Here is a 9,507-nt window from a genome sequence, read left to right on the forward strand (position 1 = left end):
CTTGGGATCTTGGGCATGCACACACATGCACCTGGTGTGAGTTTAAGCCACTGGATCCAGGACTTGAACCACGGTCGACTACATGAGAGTTCAGCGACGTAGCCATTACGCTAACTGCTGGTTCCTGCAGACTGGTTTCTTCCTTTCAGACTGCCAATGCCGGAGGATGGAGCTAATAGATGCCTTCGCCCCAGCAGGCTCAGAACACTCGCTGTTATGGTGGCATGTGTCCCAAGCTAAGTGACAGTCACATCTCACGTCTTCCCTGTGCCCTTGGGGACCAGCTAGGGCTCTGGCGTTCTCTGCAGCCACCTGTTACCCAGAGACATCCATGGGTGCATGGAGTCACGGTCACCTCATCTGTCCCTTAAGGCACTTGCAGGCTTTCAGAAGGCTCCTCCTGGCTGCTGGAGTCCTGTCCTCCAGGTAAGTGACACCCCTGCCGGGCTGCCTGCCCACTGGACTGTGGACTTGAACGAGGACGTCTGCCCAGGCCTCGGATGTCCAAGGTCTCTTCTTGTGCTCTTATAAAGGGGACCAAGGTGCCACCCGCACCCCCGCCCTGCACGGATGCCCGCCCCGGAGGATTAAGCTGCATTATGGCCATAGAAATCGCCGTAAGCTCTGTTCTAAAGGAGCTTAGCTGATGTCCTGAGGCGGAAGCCATCTGGGGGGTGTGGGTCAAAGCGGCTGCAGGGACGCTACCTGCCCCGATGGGTCCCTCTGTCCTCTTAGGCCCTCGAAAGATGCCTCCTGTTTCCCACTTGAACATGTTCCCCATCAATTGGCTCAGCTCAGCTTCTTACGAACGCAGCGAGTCCAATGACTTCCAGTGGAAAAAACGACTTGGCGTTAGTCTCCTACACTTTGGAGTTTCAGCTGCTTTTTTGCTTTTTTGTTTTCTTTTTTCCTGGCAGGGATGTGCGGATGAGGGGGAGGGGCGAAGATCTTCCTCCAGAAGCCACAGAGCCCAGCAGCTTAGGGGCTGGCCCGTTGTCAGTGCAATTAAGCCACTTCCATGTCCATCGTCAGAGACACGTTTTTTTTTTTTTCATGTGTTTAATTGACCCTTAATTATATTCCAGTTAAGAGCGTCTTTATTTCTTACGACGAGAGACAGAAATGAAATGCTGGCCCTGCCAGAATGTTCTAGCATTTCCATTAAACTGGTCAGGGTAGTCAGTTACCGCTGACTGTTTCTTAATGAGAACATGTAATAAGAAACTGATTGAGGGAACCAGCAGTTAGCACAATGGCTATGTCGCTGGACTCCCACGTGGTCGACCGTGGTTCGCGTCCTAGACCCGGTGGCTTAAAACTCACACCGGGTGCGTGTGCGTGCGTGTCCAAGATCCCGAGAGGAGAATGGAGGAGAAGGGATTGCAGCGTGACCATCCCCCCTGGGGGGTGATTTCTCACTTTCTGTCTCTATGTCTGTCTCTGTCTGTCTGGCGAGTGCACGTGCCCTATAGCGAAAATCTCTCGAAAAAAAAAACTGATTGAATCATGGGATTGTGTGAACTGGGTGTGTTCTGAGGTCTACTCCAATGAAGCCAGCAGATTGTCATGAATTTTTTTTTCTCCCAATAGGGTGCATGCACTTACTGGGAGAGGTGGAGAGAGACAGAGACAAAGAGAATGTGAGAAATCACCCCCCGGGGGGATGGTCACACTGCAATGTCTTCTTCTTCATTCTCCTCTCGGGCTTTGGGGCATGCACGCACATGCACCCGGTGTGATTTTCAAGGTACCAGGTCCAGGACTCGAACTGTGGTCGGCCATGTGGGAATCTGGCACCTTAACCACCACACCACCTGAGGACTCCCTGGAATGAATTTCTGTTGGGCAGCCTATCACAATTAGTTGGCGAGGTCTGTGGCTGCCACCTTCATACCTATTTGCCACAGCCCCATCCCCCAGTGCCAAGCCAGAGTCCACTCGCCAAGCTGGCTGCTGCGTATTGGAGAATGGAAAGCAATTTTGGACCAACCTCAAAGTCATCTTCAATAGGACCAGCAGTTGGCGTAATGGCTGTGTCACTGGACTCCCACGTAGTCGAACATGGTTCGAGTCCTGGACCCGGTGGCTTTAAACTCATGCCGGGCATGTGTGCGTGCGTGCCCAAGATCCAGAGAGGAGAGTGGAGGAGAAGGGATTGCGGCGTGGCCATCCCCCCCCGGGGGGGGGGTGATTTCTTGCTTTCTGTCTCTCCGTCTCTGTCTCTCTGGAGAACACGTGCCCTATAGCAAAAACCTCTCCAAAAAAAGAAAGAAAACTGACCTTCAAATTAATTAATTCTGAGGCCAGCAGGTGACATGGTGGTTAAAGCACTGGACTCTCACTTGGCCAACCACAGTTCGAGTCCCAGATCCGGAAACTAGAAAATCAGGCCAGTGTGTGTGCATGTGTGCCCAAAATCCCAGGGGGAGGATGCAGGATGGCCATTCCCCCTGGGGGTGATTTTTCACTTTCCTTTTCTCTGTCTCTCTATGCTGAGTGCATGAGCCCTATGGCAAAAATCTAACAAACAGGGAACCAGCAGTTAGTGTAATGGCTATGTCGCTGGACTCCCATGTAGTTGACCATGGTTCGCGTCCCATACCTGGTGGCTTAAAACTCACGCCGGGCACGTGGTGCGTGTGTGCCCAAGATCCCGAGAGGAGAATGAAGGAGAAGGGATTGCGGCGTGACCATCCCCCGTGGGGGGTGATTTCTCGCTTTCTGTCTCTTTTTTTTTTTTAGAAGTATTTTATTTAACTTTATTTATTATTATCATCATTATTATTTTCCAGTTTGATCAGAGAGAGACACACAGAGAGAGAGAGAGAAGTGAGAAAGCAAGCCACCAGGTCAGAGACTTGAACCATGGTCGGCCATGTGGGAGTCCAGCGCCTTTAGCCACCATGCCACTTGCCGGCCCCCGCTTTCTGTCTCTCTGTCTGTCTCTGTCTGTCTGGCAAGCGCACACACCCTATAGTGAAAACTTCTCAAAAAAAAAAAAATCTAACAAACAAACACCCAACAAATTCATTAATTCTTAGTGAAGTTTGAGTCTCTCTATAAGTACAAACTTTTTACTTGTTCTTTTCAATTTGTTTTAATTGCCAGAGGGCACGTGTGCTTGCACGAGAGACACAGAGGGCCCGTAGGTGGTGTGGTGGTTAAGGCACTGGACTTCCACTTGGCTGACTGCGGTTTGAGTCCTGGATCTGGCAGCTTGCTTTCTCACTTTCCCTTTCTCTGTCTCGCTCTCTGGTCAAATGAAAAAATAAATAATAATAACAAAATTAAATAAATATTTAAAAAGAGAGAGAGAGACAGAAAAAGAAGAAAATACTTCCCCATGGCATGCGTTCATACCATAATCCCTTCCCCACTTCTCCATGGTATTGGGAGTCTGGGCATGCACACACAGACTCCCGGTGTGTTTCGAGCCACCAGACTGGGGTTCAAATCATATGATTAGTTATGTGGGATCCAGCTTCCCCATGTACCAGACCACACAGTGGGCCCCAAAGCTTAACTTCTTGCTACATTACTGACCAGGAGGCTCACTCCGATGCTTAAGAGCCCTCTGCGTATCCTGAGGTCTGAAGCTAGAAAGGAACTGTTTTGGGGGCCGGCAGGTGGTATGGTGCTTAAGGCACTGGATTCCCACATAGCCGACTGTGGTTCGAGTCCCGGACCTGACAGCTTGCTTTCTCAATTTCTTTTCCTCTCCCTCTTTCTCTCTGGTCAAATTAAAAAAGTAATACTAACAAATAATTCAAAAGGGTTGTTTCTAAAAGTGCATTTAAAAATATTTATTTATTTATTCATTTATTTTATTTGCTATAGGACACATGTACTTTTCAGGGAGAGACAGAGAGAGAGAGAGAGAGAGAGAGACAGACAGAAGAAGGGAAAGTGAGAAAGCAAGCTACCAGGCCTGGGATTTGAACTGAGTTTGACCACATGGGAGTCCAGTGTCTTAACCACCACACCACCTGCTAGTCCCCAAAAGTGCACTTTTTTCCTATAGAATTATTTATTTAATTTTATCTGTTAGTATATATATATATATATATTTTTTTTTTTTTTTTTTTTTTTTTTAATTTTTTATTTTTTTTTTTTTTTCTCAAAAAACACCCTGGGAGTTCAGCGACATAGCCATTACGCTAACTGCTGGTCCCCCTACCAGCAATTCTAATAAAACCTTTTAAAAATAGAGCTGAGGTGCGACAAGCAATCGGCATAATGGCTATGTCGCTGGACTCCCACGTAGTCAACCACGGTTCGCGTCCCGGACCCGGTGGCTTAAACTCACGCCGGGCGCGTGTGCGTGCGTGCCCAAGATCCCGAGAGGAGAATGGAGGAGAAGGGATTGCGGCGTGACCATCCCAATTCTAATAAAACCTTTTAAAAATAGAGCTGAGGTGCGACAAGCAATCGGCATAATGGCTATGTCGCTGGACTCCCACGTAGTCAACCACGGTTCGCGTCCCGGACCCGGTGGCTTAAACTCACGCCGGGCGCGTGTGCGTGCGTGCCCAAGATCCCGAGAGGAGAATGGAGGAGAAGGGATTGCGGCGTGACCATCCCTCCTGGGGGGTGATTTCTCACTTTCTGTCTCTCTGTCTCTCTCTCTCTGTCTGGCGAGTGCACGCGCCCTATAGCAAAAACCTCTCCAAAAAAAGAAAAAGATAATAATAATAAAATTAAATTAAAAATAGAGATGAAGAATGGAAATGACGTTCTAGAAATTCTGAGGAAAGGCTGTGTAATGATCTGGATGACATCCTCCTGGGAGAACACCCAATTCGTCCCCAATTCGTCACCCCTGCTCCGTGACCGTAAAACCTGAGTCACAGCAAAGTGAGGAGAAGACACGGGACTCCCTGGTGACTCAGGGCCCAGGAGAGGCAGGTTCCAGACAGACGGCGCTGGGGGTGGAGGTCCGCTCCCTTCCCAGGCGTGACGGCGCTCCTGGAGGCGGATGGGCAGGGCGAGCACGGAAGCTGGCACTGGGCCCCTCCAGATAAGAGCTGGCTTTGCAGGCTCGGCGGGAGGGCAGGGGACGTGCGGGACAGTGTGGGAGGCACTGGCGTCCCTCTGGGGGGCCAGAAGCAATATTCTGTTGGGAAACGCATATTTGCAGAGATGAATTAATGTTTTTAAAAAAGGATGATTATGTTTATTTGCTTTGTTTTGTCTTTTTTTTTTTTTTAACTTTATTTATTTATTTATTTTTAGTTTGATCAGAGAGGGACAGAGAGAGAGAAGGTGAGAAACGGGACTCAAACCACAGTTGGCCATGTGGGAGTCCAGCGCCCCTAACCACCACGCCTTCTGCTGGCCCCAGAGATGAACTAATTTTGATATTCAAAGATGAAACTGAACATTTTCCTATGTTGTAGACGACTTTTATTTTAAGAGAGACATTTTTGCTATAGGGCATGTGCATTTGCCAGAGAGACATGGAGAAACAGAGAGACAGAAAGCAAGAAATCACCCCGCAGGGGAGATGGCCATGCCACAATCCCTTCTCCTCCATTCTCCTCTCGGGATCTTGGGCATGCACGCACACGCGCCCGGTGTGAGTTTAAGTCACCGGGTCCGGGACTCGAACCGTGGTCAACTATGTGGGAGTCCAGCGACATAGCCATTACACCAACTGCTGGTCCCCCCGGTGTGAGTTTTAAGGCACCGGGTCTGGGACACGAACCGTTGTCGGCTACATGGGAGTCCAGCGACATAGCCATTACATTAACTGCTGGTCTCAGGGACTTGAACCATGAAGTTGGCCATGTGAGTTATAGCTGCCTTTTTTTTTTTTTTCTTAAAGAGAATTTTATTTTCATTTTATTCCTTGTCCTTCTTACTGTTATTTTTCCATTTGACCAGAGAGAGACAGAAAGAGAGAGTGAGAAAACAAGCCACCAGGTCCAGGACTCGAACTGTGGTCGACCATGTGGGAGTCCAGTGCCTTAAACGACCATGCCACGTGCCACTCCCCAGCTGCCTGCTGGTGGTCCCATCTCCCATTCAATACACCATGCTATAGTTACATGAACCCAGGAGACTTGGGGATTAAGAGCAGGAATTAGAAAGCACAGAACTGAGTTCATTGTGAGCAGTTTGGTTTGGCCCCGTGGGAGAAGGGGGATCAGAACTGGGCAGACCTGGGTTTGTGTTAGTGGTGGACTGCAGCCGGCTAGGACTGGCCCAGGGAAAGGAATTCTCAACTCCTCCTTGAGTGATGTCATGCTGGTAGCCTGCACCGGGGAGGTGGGAGTATTTACACCACAGGAAATGGCCAGCGCTTCAGAGCAGGCTTTTTTCATTTTCCTCCCTTCTTTGGATTTACCAGCATAGCACTGGTTTGGATCCGCTCCATAGATGATGGGGCAGGCCCTGTGCCAGTCTGCCTACAGCTGGGGGACCTGGGACGAGTTATTCAAGTGCGTCAGAGCCCAGCTTCCTTCTCTATAAAGCGGGCACAGTTACCATTGGCTTATCAGGACTGCTGGGAGAACTCAGAGCCTGGCTCTCCTCTTGTGACTTCGATAATGTCACGCCTTGCTCCCACCCATGCCATCTCCCCACGTAGAAATGTCAGACGGCGTCTGGTGAGTCATAAGATCCCACGAATCCTTTCTAAATAAGGTTGCCAGGACGGCCCCTCCTCCCGCCCTGTCATCTCCTGACAAAGCTGTAGTTACAAGGACATTGGCTTGCCCATTTCCTGTTCTTCCAGGCCAGGCTCTTCCAGAAAACCAAACAGCAAAAAAAAAAAAAACCCAGAAAACACAAATCGTATCTTAATTCCCCCGCTTAGACATGACACGGGCTAGAGCTCTCTAAGGCTCTGCTTGATCAGCCCTTACCTGCTCTCCACCTCGTCTGAGCTCCATTCCTGCAGCTCCACCAACCCCCTTGCCTTACTAAGGAGGAAACCCAAAGCCCAAGCTCATGTGACCTCCTGTTTTAAGACACGCACCTCCTTGTTCCTCAGCGCACTGGCAGACTCTGTGGCAATGCCCTCCTCTCGGTCCAGCCTTCTGGCCATCTGGGCTTTAGCTGTGTCCTACCACCCCGATCCCAGGTCCCCTTTCCGCTCGCCCTGATGTGTCCTAGCTCTTAGCTGGGGACTTTGCGTTTGCACCTGCTGGTGGTGCCATACCAGACTGGCCGAGACCAAGCCTCGCTCACCTGTGTGAGTCATGATGGTGACCCTGTACTGCTATCTTGGCCCCATGGCTGGGGTAGTTGCCAAAGGATTAAATATTTCTAGGGCTGGCAGGTGGCATGGTGATTTAGGCCCTGGACTCCCACATGGCCAATTGTGGTTCAAGTCCTGGACCCAGCAGCTTGAAAATCACACTGTGCGTGTGCCTGCATGCCCAAAATCCTGAGAGGAGAATGGAGGAGGAGGGATTGCGATGTGTCCTTCCCCTCCAGGGGGTGATTTCTCACTGTCCCTATGTGTTCTACCCCTCCAGGGGGTGATTTCTCACTGTCCCTCTCTTTCTCTCTCCTTCTGTCTCTCTCGGGCGAGTGCCTGTGTCCTATGGTTGAAAACCTTAAAGACAAATCATGGGACCAGCAGTTGGCGTAATGGCTATGTCGCTGGACTCCCATGTAGTAGACTGTGGTTCGCGTCCCTGACCTGGTGGCTTAAAATTCATGCCGGGCGCGTGTGAGTGTGTGCCCAAGATCCCCAGAGGAGAATGGAGGAGAAGGGATTATGGTGTGGCCATCCCTCCAGGGGATGATTTCTCGCTTTCTGTCTCTCTGTCTCTCCGGTGAGCATATGCGCCCTATAGCAAAACCCTCTCAACAAAATAAAAAAAAGAAAGAAGGGAAGCGTTTAAAAAATTAGTTCTTTTTTTTTTTTTTCTTCAGATTTTTGTTATAGTGTTTACCAGAGAGAGGGAAAGTGAGAAATCACCCCTTGGGGGATGATGGCCACAGTGAAATCCCATCTCTTCCATTTTTCTTTCAGGATTTTGGGCATGCATGCACACACACCCAGAGTGCTTTTCAAGCCTTCGGATCCGGGATTCAAACCATGAATGGGTCGTGTGGAATCCAGTGCCTTAACCACCGTGCCACCAGCTGGCTCAAGTGTTTAAAATTTTTAAACTACAATTTTTCATTTCTTCTGCCTTTAAAAATTTTGGTTGACGGACCAGCAGTTAGCATAATGGCTATGTTGCTCAATTCCCATGTAGCCAACCGTGGCTCGAGTCCCGGACCCGGTGACTTAAACTCACACCGGGCGCGTGTGCGTGCGTGCCCAAGATCCTGAGAGCAGAATGGAGGAGAAGGGATTGCGGTGTGGCCATCCCCCCTGGGGGGATGATTTCTCACTTTCTGTCTCTCTGTCTCTGTCTGTCTGGCGAGCACACGTGCCCTATAGCAAAAACCTCTCAAAAAAAATTGTTTTTTGGTTGAATTTTTAGAAAAAGATTCCCTAAGCATACCATTCAGTCTAGTTACCATAAAGTAATTTTTTGGAAAATCCACCATGTTGGGAAGATTCCAGTTTTAGAAAAGACGGAATAGCTTATATTAGCAAATCCTCCAATAGATCAGCTACTATAAACTCCGGACAAAGTAGCAATGATAAAAAGCAAAAAGCCAAAACAACTTTTTAAAAAAGTTTACTTATTATCTCAGAGAGAGAGAGAGATAAAGAGAGAGACAACATCCCCTATTGGGCCTTGATTCCAAAATCTACCCAGATTTAGACAACCCCCGATCATGGGCATGCATATGCCCATGCGCCCTGTGTCTTTTTAAGAATAGGGTTGGAAGACCTCCCCCCCCCTTTTTTTGGGAGAGGTTTTCTTTTCCTTTTTTTTTTTTTGCTATAGGGCACGTGCGCTCGCCAGACAGACAGAGAGAGACAGAGAGACAGAAAGCGAGAAATCACCCCCCAGGGGGGATGGCCACGCCGCAATCCCTTCTCCTTCATTCTCCTCTCGGGATCTTGGGCACGCACGCACACGTGCCCGGCGTGAGTTTTAAGCCACCGGGTCCGGGACGCGAACCGCGGTCGACTACATGGGAGTCCAGAGACATAGCCATTACGCTAACTGCTGGTTCCCGAGATGCATCTTATTTACACAGCCTTTCCCTGGAGGGTGAAAGGCCACTGAACACAGAAACGGGTGATAAGAACTCAGGAAGTCCTATTCTTATTGGCATGAGGGGTCAAGTTTGGAGTATAGAGCCTCCAGAACAGCTGAAAACGTGGGAAGGGAAGCCTGGGAAGAAGGGAAACTCTAGGGTAAAACTCCTAAGTCTGTTTATTAACAACTCCCTTCCCAACCTCAGGTGCAAACCTGACCATGTTTACATGAAAAACTCCAAAAATATAGCAGAAAGCAACAGCTGGAGGGCTGGAGAAAGCTAATTAGAGATTGGGAGTCAGAGTTTGGAGTAAGAGTTCTGCTAAGTTAAAGAGGCGTCATAAAGAGACCAGCAGTTAGCGTAATGGCTGTGTCTCCGGGGGCCCCTTTA

Source organism: Tupaia chinensis, unplaced genomic scaffold (assembly GCF_000334495.1).
Source record: "Tupaia chinensis unplaced genomic scaffold, TupChi_1.0 Scaffold140464_1, whole genome shotgun sequence".
In the NCBI taxonomy this organism is placed as follows: Eukaryota; Metazoa; Chordata; class Mammalia; order Scandentia; family Tupaiidae; genus Tupaia; species Tupaia belangeri.